At 41.0% G+C, this 17,071-nt stretch overlaps 1 non-coding gene and 1 pseudogene across 1 annotated transcript; both read right to left on the bottom strand.

The window, feature by feature from the left end:
- Positions 1–17,071, bottom strand: part of LOC103738481 — a 51,987-nt pseudogene that overhangs the window by 28,536 nt on the left and 6,380 nt on the right.
- Positions 578–766, bottom strand: LOC115071317. Its single transcript, XR_003850410.1, has one exon. It is a non-coding gene; the product is annotated as a U2 spliceosomal RNA (small nuclear RNA).

Here is a 17,071-nt window from a genome sequence, read left to right as displayed (position 1 = left end):
AAGGAAGGCACCAAGCTGGCCTGGGCGAAAAGGATCAGGAAGCAGCACCAGTTCCCCAGGTGTCTGGGGACCCAAAACTAAGAATGGCGCAGGGCCCAAACCAGTAGCAGAGAACAGAGGGGGAGATGGAAGGGCGAATGAGGCCGGGGGAGTCAAGGCGTGGAGGGCTCTGGGATAGACCCACCCCAAGAGTGGCCTGAGGGTAAGAGAGCAGGCCAGGAGATTATGTTGGATTTTGTCAAAGGTTTTTACTGCATTGATTGAAACGACCATGTGATTTTTGTCTTTAAGTCCATTTATGTGATTTATTGCATTTATTGGTTTACTTCTCTTGAACTATTCCTGCATCTCTGGAATGAAGCCAACTTGATCATGGTGGATGATCTTTTTGATGTGTGTCTATGTGGTTTGCAAATATTTCATTGAGAATTTTTGCATCTATGTTCATTAAGGATATGGGTCTATAGTTTTCTTTTTTGGTTGTATCTTTACCTGGCTTTGGTATTAGAGTGATGCTAGCTTCACAGAGGGGTTTGGACGTTCTCCCTCCATTTCTATCTTTTTTTTTAATCCCCCAAGGGGCTGCACCATTCCTGGAGGTACTGCAATACCAGGTCGATGTGTGGAGTCGATGGAGCAAGCTCCTATTCCAACTCCTAGTTCCAAAAATCCATTTAATATATTGTCTTCGGATAGAGGACGTATCAGATATTAAACTGCTAAGAACAGGTACTACACTTAGAATAACTTAAGTAGTATTGGATGTAGATCCTGTTTAAACAAATTAAGTAGTACTTGTAGGTCTTCTTTAAATGTCTGGTAGAATTCTGCTGTAAATCCATCTAACCCGGGCTTCTTTTAGTCAGGAGGTTTTGTATTACTGTTTCAATTTCCTTCTGTGTTATGGGTCTGTTTAACCTGTTAATCTTTTCTTGATTTAGTTTTGGTCATTAGAGAACAGCTTATAGAAGTTGGTTCTCTCTTTCTACCATGTGAATTCTAGGAATTGAACTCAAGTCATCAGCCTTGGTAGTGGTCAGCATGTTTACCCACTGAGCTGTGTCACTGACCTATTTCCTCCTGATCTTATCTAGAAAAGATTATGTACTGTTAAAAATTGGGTAATCCCAAGAACACAAACTTTCTAAGACAGGGAAATGCAATAGACTTTTATGTTGATCTTATAATCTGCAATTTTGTTGTTTCTTGGTAATTCTAATGGTTTTTTAGTTGATTACTTAAGATTTTTTTAATGTACAATAGCAAGTATCGATAGTTTTTCTTTTTCCTTTATAATATAGGTGTCTTTAATTTTCTTTTCTGTTCTAACTGCTCTGGCCAGAGCCACCAGTACAATGTTAAATATAAATGACAAGAGCAGATACCTTGTTTGTTCCTGATGTTAAGGAGAGAGTCTTTTACCATTAATTATGATGTTAGCTTTGGGGTTTTCATAGCTGCTCTTTACTAAGTTGGGAAAGTTCTCTTCTATCCCTGGTATATTTTAGAATGAAGGGTATTGATTCTTTCAGCTGCTTTTTATACTTCAGTTGAGAGGATCATGTGGTGTTTCTCCTTTATTCTAGTAATGGGGGACTGATCCATCATTTGATGGTGAACCAACCTTGCGTTCCTGGGGTTAGTTTCTTCTTGGTCATAGTACGAAATTCTTTGTACATGTTGCTAGATTTGTTTGGCTGGCATTTAGTTGGGGAGTTTTGCATCTACATTCATAAGGGAGATAGAGCTGTATTTTTCTTGTGATGTCTCTTTTGAGTTTTGATGTCTGGATAATACTAAGGTGATTGAATGACTTGGGAAACATGCCTACTGTGAAACACTTTGGGTTATTCCCTTCAGTGTCTCCTAGGTTTCATTACATCGTGAAAAACTTTGTTTAAGCTTGTTACGAGGTTGTCTTAGCGGCAAGAGTAGTTTCTCCCTGGCCATTTTAGTCACTTTCAGGAGGGTTGTGGTCATTTCTCGAACTGTCTGACCTTACTGTGCCTGATTACCAGCGTTATCTTGGGGTTAGGAATAGGAAGAAGGAAGGGATCAAGAAGTGCAAAACTCCCAAATGCTTAGGAACCTAGTTCATCACAGTCCCTAATCTTTTGTATATTGTCTTAGTCTCTCTCTAGCCTCTGTTTTAGTTCAACGTGGATTTTTATGGATGCTTTTGTTTCTCCAAACAGATTATTATGCTGCCCACCAAAGACTCAAGTTAGCACTTTGGTTTATATACTGTACCTCCCATTGTATGCTTTACATGCTCCACTAAAGGTAACATATATTAGTTTGCAGCATACATAACTTTTCTCCTTCCCTCAACCCATTGCGTCAACATGAAAAAACAGAAGTAAGCTCGGGAGGCTGAGATAAGAGGATCACAAATTCAAGACCAAGCTGGGCATGGTGGCATATGCCTTTAATCCTAGCACTCAGAAGGTAGAGGCAGGTGGATATCTGTGAGTTTGAGGACAGCCTGGTCTACAAAGTGAGTTCCAAGCCAGCCAGGGCTACATGATGAGACCCTGTGTCGAAAACAAAAACAAAACCCCAAAATCTCCCCCAAAATACCTTCAGCTTCAGCCTAGCCTGGGCTATATGGTGGTGCTGTCTCAAAGCAAATAAAACAAACAAACAAAAACCAAAAACTTATCTAAGAAAAAAGTTAGGGATTAAATGGCTTCATTATGGTAATACTACTCATATATGGAAAAATGAGTCAGTGCTGAGATATGGAGTACAGATGACAGATATTATGATTATAATGTACAAACTTTCATGCATTACAATGTGCCTTATGAAGGCAAAAGAAATAGATGTTGTTCCCATTTTACAAGGGGAGTACATTAGTCTGGTTTTTCATCACTGTGACAAGAACCGAAGAGAAACAGTTTAAAGGAGGAAAGGCTCATTTGGGCTCATGCTCTCAAGTTCAATCCTCAGCCACTTGGCTCCATCACTTCTGGGCCCAGGCATGGCAAGGCGTAACAGCATTATCAGGGAGCCTGTGGTGGAGCAAAGTGGCTCACCTTCATGATGGACACAAGGAAGAGAGAAACAGAAGAGGGAGCTGGGCAAAATATCCTTCCAGGACATGACCCAGTGATCTACTGCCTACAACTAGGACCTGCATCCAAAAGTTTCTACTACTTTCCAATTATACCATCAAACAATGAACCTATCTGTGGATCAGTGCATTGATTATTCAGAGCTCTCATGATGTAACCACCTCTCAATGGTTGGATACAACAGCTGGGAATCATACCTTCAATCTACAAGTCTTCTGGAGACAGGGAGGAATTGGAATACTTAGTATTTTAACAGAACAGGGTAGGATCATAAAGTATAACTGCATCATGAGCTTGATGATCTAGGTGCAATCCTGCTATCTACCATTGCATAAGCTTCCCAATGACGATACTTTATTGTTGTGTGTGTGTGTGCAGAGGCGGGGAGGGGGCTATATGAATGTGTGCATATCCATGAGTATGTATTTGGAGACCAGAGGTCAATACCAGATGTCTTCTTCTATTGCTCACCACCTTATTTTTTGAGGCAGAGTCTCTTACTGAACCCAGGGTTCACCGACTGGGTAGTGTGGTGGTTTGAATGAAAATGTCTCCCATAGGCTCCAAGTATTTGGACATTTTGTCCCCAGATGATGGTGCTGTTTTGGGAGGTCTTAAAAGGTGTGGCTATGCTGGATGAAGTACATCACTGGGGGTGGGTTTAGAGAGTTCTTAAGCCTTGCTGGATCTCCAGTTGCTCTCTTGTTTCCTGTGCCTGCTGGAAGATGTAGAGCTTAGCTTCCATTCCTCCTCCAGCCACCTCTGCTGTCATGCCTCCCTGCCATGATGAACTGTAATTCCCCTGGAACTGTACGCTCAAATAAATTCTTCCTTTCATAACTTGCTTTGGTCAGTGTTTCTAACACAGCAACAGAAAATGAACTAATACAGGTAGACTGGTTGGCCAGTGAACCCTCTGTAGCCTCCTGTGTCTACCTCCCAACATTGGGATTATAGATGTGAACCATCACACCTGGCTTTTTATGTGGGTGCTGGGGATCTGAACTCAGATCTTGATACTTGTACTTTAGCCACCAAGTCATCTATCTCCCCAGCCCCCTCTTCCCCTTTAACTCATGATAAGATGATTTCCAAGTGGTCACAGGTGAATTCACCCCAAACTCTTACATAGAAATCCTAGATGACAGGCTATCCTCATAGGTAAAACACTGCCTCTGCTACTGCTAGAAGCAGACCATGTGGTTGATTCAAATTTCTTTTAGCATGGGCTGGAGAGATGGCTTTGAGGTTAAGAGCACTGACTGTTCTTGAAGAGGACCTGGGTTCAATTCCTAGCACCCACATGGCAGCTAACAACCATCAGTAACTCCAGTTCCAGGAGATCTGATGCCCTCTTTGGATCTCTTGAGGCACTGCACAACACAGATATACCTACCTACATGTAGGCAATTTTATTTTAGTAAATAGAACACAGAGGCCATTTGATAATGAGTGGGACATTAAGTTAGTGTTCAGCTCTATCTACTATATCACTTTTCTATCAATCATTCCAATAGTAACATGGAGTAGTTCATCTCTAAGAGAGTAGTTCATCTCTCTAAGAGATAACAGTATAGATCTCCTGGATCCATCCAAGAAAAACAGGAGTGAGGGCAAAGTTTGAACAAGACTCATTTAACCAGTAGTGGACATGAACAGACATGAGAGGGAAGCCGTGAGGACACAAGGACCACATCAACCTCATGTACAGAGTGTGGTGCCCAGCCAAAATGATGTCTGCTGCTTGGAAGTTGAATTCTGAGGGGCAAATGTCTGACTTGAGGTGGGGTGAATAGGGCTACCAGAAGGAGGTGCTTACTCTGCCTAGACTACATGAAGCAAGCCTTTGCTCTCTCGAGAACTAGATAAAAGTGGAAACTTCAAGGATAGATGGCTTTAGAACCTTGGATTTATATTTTATTTTTATTTTGAAATCATTTTGGTGTCATGGGAGAGTGCCAAGAATAGTGAGGGTTCAGCCAGCCTTCCTAATGTTAACAACTTACATAACCACAGCATAACACTCAGAACCAGGAATTAACATTGGTATAATGCTGCTCATGAAGACTTACCGGTTTTTCCAGTCTACTCCACCATGTCCTTTCTGTTCCAGGATGCACTCCAGCGTCCTGCATTGCAGTTGTCATGTCTTCTTAGCTCCTGGGAAATGTATGGTTTGCTGGTCCTCAGGTTTCAGCATTTTGTAGGATGTCTGTCCATTTGAGTTGGTCTGATGTTTTGATTTAGGTTATGAGTTTCAGACAAAAATATCCTATTTATGATTTTATTTTCACCCACTAATTAAGCACCATGTATCTTTCCTGTAGCAGCAGGTATAGTGGGGTTCAAATGAAGATTGTCTATTCTTCATTACTAGAACTCTTTCTAGGAGCAGCTGCCCTTTCTATGTTCATCTCTGACTATGGACTTACGAGTATTTCTTTATCCTAAAGGTTATATTTTGTGTCCTTCCAACAGTCCCCATTTTTTTCTAACTCTTCACTTGCTGGTGCCATAAGATGTGCGTGGCCCGTCTCACATTTTCCCTACTCCAGACCCAGAGACAATTTTCTTTGTGTCAGGGACTGATAATAAACTCCAAGATCTGAGCCAAATAAATATTTATTACTTCTAAAAGAATCATTGCTCTATAGCTTTTTAATGGACAGAACTAGGAAATATATGTAAACGTATTCTAGCACACATGTCTATATGTTTTTAACTATTTTTGTGTCTACATACATCTATGTTTCTATATCTCCATGGTTTCATTCTCTTTCTTCATTCCAATGTGATATCACAGAGGTAGTAGTTATTTTTTTGTTTCTGTGATAAAATACCATGATTTAATGAAGAAGGTTTATTTTGGCTTATGGCTCCAGAGTGTTAGAGTTCATAATGATGGGGAAGCATGGCAGCAGGTGGCCAGAGTAGGAGCCTGGCTGATCACATTTTGTCAGCATATGAGAAAAGAGTGAGAGCGAAGTGGGTGGAGTTCTAAACTCTCAACGCCTGCCCCCACTGACATGCTTCTTCCTACTTGCATGTTCCTCCCAAAAGATCCATAACTTCCTCAAACTGCCACCAACTGAAAACCAAGTGTTTAGATACACAGGCCTATGGGGAACATTTCTCATTCAAAGCACAGCACAGAACTTATTTGTGACTTCTTTCTCCACCCCTGGTATATTTTAATCTCACCTACAAATATTCATTTGTTTTTTCAAATCTTCCATGCATATTTGAAGAGTGTATAGAGTTGTTAACCAATGGTCCTATGAGAAGTATATTTACTAAAAGAATACAATATTTGTCTAGTTTCTTTATTAGAGTATCTAAAGTTTTCCAGTTACTTGGGTTAGTTATTGTCTTCCATATCTCCTACATTGTAGGTATACCATTTGTTTGTTAATACATTCAGTTCATCTGTTACTGTTTGCTGTGGTCTCTCCACATCTCAGCTGCATTTAATTAATAATTATTCACTTTTTGGAAAGCATATAACATGACTGATTTTAAGAATTAATGTGGCAGAACTTCCTAGCTACAGCCATGTAGTCTGTGAGTTACCTGGAAGCGTAATTTCCCTTCTTCTTCTTCATGCCTTTCTTAGTAAACATGCTTTCTTTAAGGCTTTGGGCTGCCCCTAGCATCTTGTATTGTTTTGCTTTCTTCTCCCAGCCATGTAGCTGCCAGCCAGCCAGCCACGTGTCTGACCTCCCACACAGGCTCTAAATCTGCATGGCTTCATGGCTTTCTTTTCTACCATTCACCTCCTCAAGGCAGCTGCCAGCATTACCAGCTTGCCTGCCCTGAGGATTTCTTTTTCTTTAAAATTCTAATAAAACTGTAAAAGCTTAAAAAAAAAAAAGAATTAATGCACCAGCTACTGCCCCATCCCTCCCGTCCTTTTTGCCCTCCCTACTCATCCTTGGAGGATAACGAGCCTCTTCAGTCTCTGCTTGTTTTTTCATAAATGAGCAGATACATGGGTGTTTTCTTATCAGCTTATTTCTTATATGAAAGCTAGCATGTTACAGAAACCTTTGCATTTTCCTTTCCTGATGTAGCAGTATGGCCCAGAAAACCCTACTTCCTGGAGATACAGTCCTCTCATAGCTGCTCAGCACCTCACTGCTACCATAATTTATTGAGTTACTTTTATGTGCATGTTCATTTAGATTGTTTTCAGTATCCAGTGCTTATAAAAAGTGGCGTCTATGCGGTTTCAGCACTGTAATTTCAGGGCGACTTTCTGGAAATGACATGTTTAATTTCCTTAGGATTGCCAGATTTTTTTCCCAGAAGCTCTGTACAATTTACTCCCCTACCAGTGATGCAGGGAAGTGCCCATTTCCTCAAGACCTTGCCAACACCATGAGTTGTCAAGCTTTAAAATTTTTCCAATCTGATAGACAAGAACTGATATCTTACTATTGTTTGAATTTTTCTCTCTGCAATTGAGTTTGGATATTTTTCATATGTGTGTGGGACATATCTTTTATTAACTTTTTATTTAAAAGATTTTCATATCTTTTAAAATGAATTGTCTGTTCATGTATTTTCTCTAATAGTTGTTTTGTTCTTTAGTATTTAAGTGTTCTTTTGTGTGTGTGTGTGTGTGTGTGTGTGTGTGTGTGTGTGTTCATGTGTATGCAGGTGCACAGGCATTTGTGTGAGTGGAGGCTAGTTGATGACATCAGGCATTGCTTTTCCTCAGGCACTGTCTACTTTGCTTTCTGAGACACGGTCTCCCTGGCCTGGGGTTTGAAGATCAGGCTAAGCTGTCTGGTCAGTGAGCCTCAGGGATATGTCTGTCTCCACCTCTCTAGTTCTGGATTGCAAACACGAACAACCACACCTGACTTTTTATATGAGTTTTGGAGATAGAACTCAGTCTCATGCTTTGCTGCAAGGACTCTACCATCTGAACCGCAAATAGTTTTTTTTTCCCTGCTGTAAATGTTTTCTTTCAATTTGTCCATTTTCTTTTTTAATCTGTTCATGGTCTTTCGCCATGTGATTCTTTATTTTTATGTACCTACATCTGTCAATCTTTCTTTTAGATTTCGAGTCATGGTTAGACTTAAAATTTAAAAATATAAATCAGGGGCTGGAGAGATGGCTCAGCAGTTAAGAGCACTGACTGCTCTTGCAGAGGACCCAGGTTTGATTCCCAGCACCCACAGGGCAGCTAAAACTGTCTTTAACTCCAGTTCCAGGGGAATCCAAAGCCCTCTTCTGACCTCCACAACATTCCACGACATGGGTACACTCACATACATGCACACAATACACTCATACACATAAAATAAAAATAATAAATAAAATATTTAAAAATATGTATAAATCAAAATTTATCTCTCTTTTTAAAGTTCTGAATGCTTGATAAAGAAAATGCCTACAACACACACACACACACACACACACACACACACAAACACATGAAGTCTTCCTCTAGTGTCAATTTCCACAGTCGTCTCTAAGCAAACGTTTATAAGGAAATGATGCCATAAAATAAGTCTATCTGAACTTTTAACATGAACAAAGCTCTACTGACTTGCATTTTAAGGTATCTTTTTATTGACAAGTAAATACATGTTGTATGTATTTGGGGATATGGGTAGGTTTGACTGTAGATGTCTAATAAGCAACATTGTTTATTCAATGAACAGTTACACAAGCAAAGAAACAACCAGCACCTATGGCCTAAATTGGGCTTGATATTGCCAAGGAAGCTTGTCAGGTTCTTCTGGATAAAGTGAGTGATTAGGAAGTATTCCTATGTACAGTCTCTGTTGGGATGGGGGATGACTTTAGGGAGATCACTATGATGGCCATTGTCCATACATCTCTTTAGGACACCCCCCTGCTATGGCCTTTGCCCTCACTGCTCCTGCTGTTGGCATACCCTTACCCCACCCACGTACACCAGATGCATGCTCAGGGATGCTCAGTCCATCATCTTTTCATTTAAAAGGGGTCTTCTCTTATATAAAAGATACATCTCTATTACCCATCCTTTTCTTCCCTACTCACCTGACATACTATATATTTATTTTATTGCTTAATCTCTGCCCTTATGTTAAAATGCAAGCTTTACAAACTTAGGAACTTAATTTTGTTACTCCTGTATTACCAGTAGCAATAATTGTCCTTGGCACACAGTAGTATATTATTATCAGTATGAGCCCCTCAGTGAATATTGAGTGAATTAATGACAGAGAAGAGAAAAATCCAAAGGATATTTGACTAACTCACAGAATCTCCTTCTGGGCCACTGAATCAGGTATGGCGTCTACACAGTAGGGTCAACATCCAGATTTACCACTGGACTAGTCCAGGAAGTCCTAACCAGTACCAGGCCTGAATCTTGTGGCCTGTGCCAAGGTTGCTGGACACTGGGACCCTCTGACACACCCCTTCTGAAATATTGGAAGTTCTCATAGGCAGTGTCTCTTTTGTTCTTGAAAGCCACTATCTTTTTAAAAATATTGATTTTTCTTTATGGCATTTTCATACATACGTGCCATTGTACTTTGTTCTTACTCATCCTCTTCCCCCTCTTCCCTCCCACTCCTCACCCTGCTCTTGCTGGTCACCTTCCTCCCCTCCCAATAGTTATTTAAAAACTGCATCTCATTCCCTTCCCTCAAGATCTCTTCCTCCCACTCATAGTCACCCTCCATGCGTACATGCAAACACACTTAAATATGGATTCTGTATATGAGAGAAAATATGGTATTTGTCCTGAGTCTGGCTTATTTTGCTTAACATAACAGCCCCCAGTTCCATTTCTTTTCTTACACATGTCATGATTTCATTTTTTCTTTATGACTGAAAGAAAATGCCACCATGTACATGTTCTGCACTTTATCCATTTGTCTGTGAATACTGCTTGGTATTAAGTCATGAAGGGAAGGCATTTGGCTGAAAGAACCAGGTTCCACCCCAGGCCCAGCTACAAGGGAGCTGGGAAAGTGAGTCTCGGCTTCTTCCATTGGGTAAGTCAAACTTCAAGGTGAGAACTTTCTTAACCTAGGAAACTTGTCTCAAAGGGGCTGCACAGAGGAAAGACTCAAAAAAGAGTAAACAAAAGTACTTTATCATCAAAACACAGGTGTGAGCCAATGGCTCCAGTTAAGAACTTAAGCAATGGACCTGAGAAGACACCTGGTTCAAGGGATCATGGGGTCTGCAGAGTGAGACACCCAAGGGGGAAGTACTGTGGACTAGGGTCAGCTGGGAAGGATCTGTACAGCTCTTCCTAGACACAGTGACTTATTACTGACTCTTCAACATATTTTCATCTTTGAATCTCAAGTGACGTGGTACCAAATTAATTAAGAAAACAAATCACTAATCAGTAATGAGAATTAAGTTGTTCTTAAAATTTTGTATGCTATAGCTTCTAAGAAATACAAGTGATTGGCTTTGGGGTACCCCAAAAGCCTTGAAAAGTAAATGGCTGGATGGCTCTGAGCAATGTGTATTTTTTCCCTTCTGTTTTTGACAATGTGCTGTGATCAAATTCACACTCCCCACTACTCTCTCTCATCTTCCTCCCATGCCTGCTGATCCCCTTCTCAACTCCTTCCTGCTTTCATGTCTATTTTTCAGGTGCAGGTCTCATGTAGGACCACAGATGCTGTGTGTACTGGACTGCTGTGGCCCTAGCATATCCGGCAGACAGTATTTCACAGCACTCCTCCTCATCCTCCAGCTCTTAAAATCTTTCTGCCCCTTCTTCCAAGACGTTCCTGGAGAGGGAAATGGGCATTATTTTGAACTGAAGTTCAGAGTATTTCTAAGACCCTCATGTGGGGATGCAACTGCTCACTTTCTCCTCACTGAACCTTTACTGTAGATGATCCCTTTCTCATTTACTTGAGAGACTGGGCTTGGAAGCATTTACAGAGGAGGACAGGGGAAAAAAACCCTTATTTTAGATAAACATGCCCATACAATCGACAAACGACACCCAGTCTCCTTTTCCTGTTGCCGAGGCACAGATTTGGATCAGCATTGTATCACGGGGCATGCTTAACTCACAGAGAAACAATTGCACTTTGATGCCAACAGAAAAGCAAATATGTGTTTGGTGTGAGTAATGATATGTTCGCACTTGGGGCTTTAATCTTGTGTGCTGTTTACTTATTATGGTCTATGCAATTTGTCATGCAGTAGGCATGGAAGGTGAAAGGCACACTGCAGTGTGTTAAGACTTTTATGGGATGCCATTTCCATTCTTCTCAAACACTCTCCCCTGGAGTCTCATTGTAGCTCATGTCCAATGCAATGCTTCACACTCACTGAGGAATACTTTGAAAACTTTACCTTTTATCTGTTACCTATGTCATTTTAGTGGCACATTTTAACAGTGCCACAGTAACTTACAAAACATATAGATGCAGAGCTACCTGAGTGTGAGTGTGGGTGTGAGAGCGATGGTGAGACTTGGTTATAGTATGTTTAGTAATCTCCTTTGTTTTCTTTTGTTGTTTTGTAGTGCCAGCATGGATCAGAGTAGCAGTGGTCTGCACAGAGGCTTAGATTAGTTAAATCTTTTTAAAAAGCTGACTCCAAAGGTCTTGCAAAACCCACTGCATGAGGCCACACACAGTTTTGGTTAGGAGGATGGTCTGGATCTAACTCTGGGCTTTGGCAGTCATCAGCTATCTTCCCGTCTTAAAAGAAGATATCCTGATGTTGTGGTGAGAGAAATGAGGTAAGAGCTTAGAACAGTGCTTGCTATATGTTACATCTAAATGCAAGTTGTCATTATTGTGGTTTTGCAGCTGTGGTCCATACTCCCTGCAGGACCAGCTGACTGAGGATAGTGGTCAGGGACAAAGTGGTACTCTGAAACCACTGGTAAGAAATGTTCTAGAAGGGAAGGCAAGTTATGCTGGTGTTTTTCAAGGACAGAACTGGAGAGGCACCAAGCAGAACTGCTTGGGATGAATTTTCAAGGATACACCTGGAACTGCTGAACAGGTCTCTCCTGCACAAGGTCCAGGCATGTATAATGGGACGCAGCTTCTGAGTGATGTGTCTGCCTGGGCCCCTGCCTTGTAGAACAGTACTGGCTCTGCTTCACTTTGGGCAACAGCTGAACAGGGGGCTTGTGGCACAGGTGCACAGAGAGTACAGCAGAGAAGAAAGTGGTTCCTTTGTTACTCTGCACTTCGGTCCTGCAGTATGCCCATGTCAGGAGGCAAAGAGGCAAACAATGAAAGGATGGGACCATGGCAGAGCGGAGTCACCAAAGGCTTGGGCAAGATGAGTGATGGGCTGAGGAGTTTTGCAGCATTCTTTACAGACACAGAGCCTCACAGCTGCATGCAGGTGGACTTGTGGGAGGAGGGGACATGTGATGGCATTGGCCCATCCTGAATGTATCTCCACACTTGCTACTAAAATGGACCATCCCATGTGAGTGTTTGCCAGGAAACCCTGTACCATAAGCACTCTGACCAAAGCGTACCTGAAGGAAGGTTTGCTGCTGTGCATCACAGGTGTTAAGCTACAATACATAAAAGCAGAAAAGAAGCAACGATGTCTACAATCCTAGGATTTCAAATGCCCACAGGGAGAATTCTGCAATGTCACTTATCCCCCAAGTGGTGTAGTTTCTGTAGCTTCCAACCTGACTCTTGGACATGATGAAAGGTGGTGACATTCACGGCCATCCCCATGTATTAGCCTGTGTACCACTGTCTCCTAGAGCTCTCCTGAAGGACTGTCAATTGACCTTAGGTTTCCAAAATGGGTGGTTGATATTGTGTAGACATTGGGGGCTCATACAAATATAAAGAAGACATTCCCTGCCCTTAATGACCTGCTGTCCAGCAGGGACAGGGAACAATAATGCAGGATGCTGTTTCCAGAGTTCATGCTAAGTACCAGGCTCCAGTCTTCACCACAGTTCTAAGAGACTCTAACACTCCTATGAAGGTCTTCATGTTAAGGGTGAGGAAAGTCTGTCTTAGGGATAGTCACTTATCAAAGGAACATATCTACTGTTGTTTAGCCAAACTGACATTGGCACCAAACTGCCTTCTGAACATCTGTTTATACCTTTAGACAAATGCTGCCCTCAGCTCTAATCAGAGAAGCTTCACTTTCCAATGAATGACAGTGAATGCAGAGTCTCATAGCTGCTAAGGTGCTGGATAAAAGAGATGGCTGAGTGCTCAGTCCTAAATAATATATTTATGCTACCCCCTCTAAGGCTCAGGAAACATCTAGGAAGAGGGGCCAGAGGATGTAAGCCCCAGGAGGTAGGAAGAAGGGCAGCATGCCATCTTCTGGGCATGACACAGCCAATGCAATCGTGTATTCACTACAGCTACTGTTGCCTGCACTGAGCCTGTATAAGACTAAACCTGCCAATAGCCAGCCACGGGTACGGGAGGGGTTGCCTCCCGAGCTATTGGCTACTGAAGGATTCCAGGGGAGTAGAAGTCATTATGTTCAGATGTACACCCACTGCTGAGCCCATTAGGCACCAGGCTCCAGTTAACAGTTCCATATCCAATGGTCACACAGGTGGCCCTGGTTAAACTTAATGGTTCACAAAACAAAACAAAAAGGTATGAAGGTGGGCAAAGGACCTGTAGGGATGGGACGCATGAGTGCTATTGACTGGGTGAGAGGGAGCTAAGAGAGCATGGACGGAGAGAGTAATCAGAATGCCTTATATACATATGTGATATTGTCAAAGAATAATTTTAATTTTTAAAGTTTTAAGATATTATATTAGTATTGCTTTATTTAAGATATAATGTGATTACAGTGAAAAACTGTATAGGTTGGAGAATTTGGAAAGGGAGTGAATGGCAAACTCATTATAGCAGCAGTGATAAATTTCTCATTGTTGAAGTTTGGTAGTAAATAATACAGTTTTCCAATTAAAAATATTCAAAAAATTATGGTGGACATATAGAATTATGAGTTTACATTCTGAAATACAATTACATATTTTTAGTTTGAGAATTGTATGTTAGTTATCATAGTACTTTCTGTTTCTTTTTTTTTCTTCTTTTATTAAAACTTCCAAAGGGCACAGGTGAAGGCATACTGGGGCTGCAGAAGAGCAACAGAAAAATAATAGAAAATGTCTTGGTGCCTGGCAATGGGAGGGGCCCAACATCAAGGCCTGGATGCCCAGGACCACATTTGGAGTGAGGACCACAGCTGGGCCTCAGAGGAGGTAGGAGATCTGTTCTAGAGAATCAGTCCTCCTGTGCTCAGAATCTGCAAATGTCAGAGATCCCAGCATAAGAGGCAAAGTCTCTGCCATGCATAATCTGTGACCTCAGGGGAGGGGACTGTGAGGGAATGCAGCCACTCAGAGAAGGCTGAAACTGTTGCCCAACATTGGAAAGTGATTTGATCATTACATGTTGTGAAGATGTATCAAATTATCCCACTATACCCCATAAGTATATACAATTATGTGTCAATTAAAATACTTCTAAAATAATGCCATAATATTTGCATGTAACTTCCACACATCCAAGTACTTTAAATCATTTCTAGAATGCTTATTATACTTAGTATAGTGCAAATACCATCTAAATATTTGTTATAACACATTGTTTAGGAAATGACAAGAAAAAAAAAGTCAGGACATGTTCAGTACAGATGCAGAGTGTTTTCTGAATGTTTATGAGTTCAGCTCACAGATGAGGAGTTGGCAGGTATGGAAGGGTCAACTCTATTTACTACTGAGACCTTCACAGGAAAATTTTGCTTACCCCTGGTCCTAGAGGGAAGGATTGATGGCCATATATGTTTCCTGGGTTTTCCCCCCTCCCCAGGTTTTCTGCCCCTTCTCACGTGGCTTCTCCCCACATACTGATATCCCACATGGATGAAATTATTTTTCAAAATGAAAAGCAACAAATTATTTGCATTATATAATAAGAGGAGTGTGAAAATTTAAATATACTTTGATAGAAGAGAATTAATCACTTTTTATAGCAGGTTCTGGGTAGGACCCTTTTTAAAAAATGAGAAGAGTTAAGGCATACTACTTAAAACCTTTCCATGTCTTCCAAATTTCTGAGTTTTCCTTTGTACATTACAGGTGAGGGTTAAGTTGGTTCAGCTGAGTTGAAGTATGAGGGTCTTTGTGAGCTCATCTACCCTACTTACATCCTTATAGTGCTAAAAACAAAGCTATGCGGTGGGAGGATCTTTCCGTAATTGGTAACAACAACAATGAAACAGGTTTTTTTTTTTTTTTTTTTTTTTTTTTTTTTTTTTTTTTGGTCTTTTTGAGACAAGGTCTCCCTGTAACCTCAGCTGACCTGGAACTTGCTATGTAGACCAGGCTGGCCTTGATCTCACAGAGATCTCCCTGCCTCTGCCTCCTAAATGCTGGGATTAAAGGTGTGCACCACCATGCCTGGCACAATGAAATAGTTTAAGTGCATTTCATGTAACATTGACTCTCGGTCTTTTAAGCTGGGCTCAGAAATTGCAGGATAGTTAACACAAGCTATTCAAAAGTTCCAAGATCCTTTTGTGGTAAGATTCGAGATTTCTTCTTGGATTGTTTGTTATGAATGATCACATGTATTTGAATAAATTTTTAAGAGCTTAGTGAAAATATTTTTTTCTGAGGGGGTAGGGAAACAGATTCGTACCATTTTATTTTCTGAATTTCTTCTCCTGTCCCTTCCTCTGTATACTCTTTGTAAATAGGAAAATAGGATTTTGATCATCTGTAATGAGTAAGAGTTGCCCAGAGCTATACCTGCGTTTAGCAGCTTGCAGATGCCTTCGTGTACAGAGCACCAGGGCCTCATTCTCACATCTGTCATGCCACCGGAGGCCTTCAATATAATTACACCCCATGTGACAGTTGCACACCCATTATTTTCCATAGGTATAATCAGCGACTAGTTGTGCTGCCCTAATTAAAATGGTGTTAGTATCTCAATTATCAACTCATTTTAAAGAGCTTTTATTACATTAACAATGAAAACTTGCTTTGGGCTGGGATCTGACATGTTCGTATCAACATTGGGCAGATGTTAGGAATTGGAGAAGCACTGGATACTGTGTAGTTCTGTTTTACATCCTATACTTGAGTATTCTGGAACATCTGATGGCTAATGGAAAATCTATAGATACACTATGCATTTGGGAATTTCTAGTTGGACTCTCTTGTGGAGTTATGTCCTGGAGATCCAAAAAGGGCCTTGAGTTGGCTTAATATTTAAGAAATAGGCTGCAACTGGAAGCCACCTGTAGCCATTTCGGAAAAAAGAAAGAAAAGAAAAGCCAGTATAGTAAATAATTACCTTCTGGGATGAAGCCTGTTCTAAAAACAGCTCCTTGGTGGTTCTTTGGGTGGATCAAGAATAGGATTTATACTGGCTTTTCACAAGCCAGGAAGATCTGGATCTCTCAAAGGGCAAGGGGCATCAATCAAAAGTTGGCATTGTACAGGCCCAGACATGGTGGTGCATGTCTGTAATCCCAGCACTAGGGATCCAGAGGCAGGAACATTGCCCCATCTTTGAGCCCAACTTGACAGGCACAATGAGTTCCAAGCATTTCCATTTGGGAGCTTCAGAAAAGAATAAGTAGTTGATGTAGTGTACCTGATGTCAGGTCAAGGAACATATGGGGAAAAAAATAATATGCTTGAGCTGGTCTAAATACTTTCCAAACTACCCTTGCATTTCAGGGGGAAAGGAAGATGGTCCCTTCTCTACTTGGAGCCTTTTGAAGTAGCTTTGAGGGAGCATTGTGTATCTGTTGTCCAGTAGCAACATGCTGGACACTAAGTGGATGGCTACTGCAAAGGGGAGCTGAAATTTTTGTTTTATTTACTTTTACAAATTTAAATTTAAATAACCACACATGGTTAATGGCAATAGTGGTGGATAAGGAAACAGTAACTTTTGTTAGGGTTACTATATTGATAGTCATGAAAGCAATGCTCTTCAGCTATGAATGGCCACATCTCAGTTTTT

This window comes from Nannospalax galili, unplaced genomic scaffold, assembly GCF_000622305.1.
Source record: "Nannospalax galili isolate Female #2095 unplaced genomic scaffold, S.galili_v1.0 scaffold898, whole genome shotgun sequence".
Lineage (NCBI taxonomy): Eukaryota > Metazoa > Chordata > Mammalia > Rodentia > Spalacidae > Nannospalax > Nannospalax galili.
Note: the sequence above shows the minus strand (reverse complement) of the source record. Positions and strands in the feature narration are given on the sequence as shown.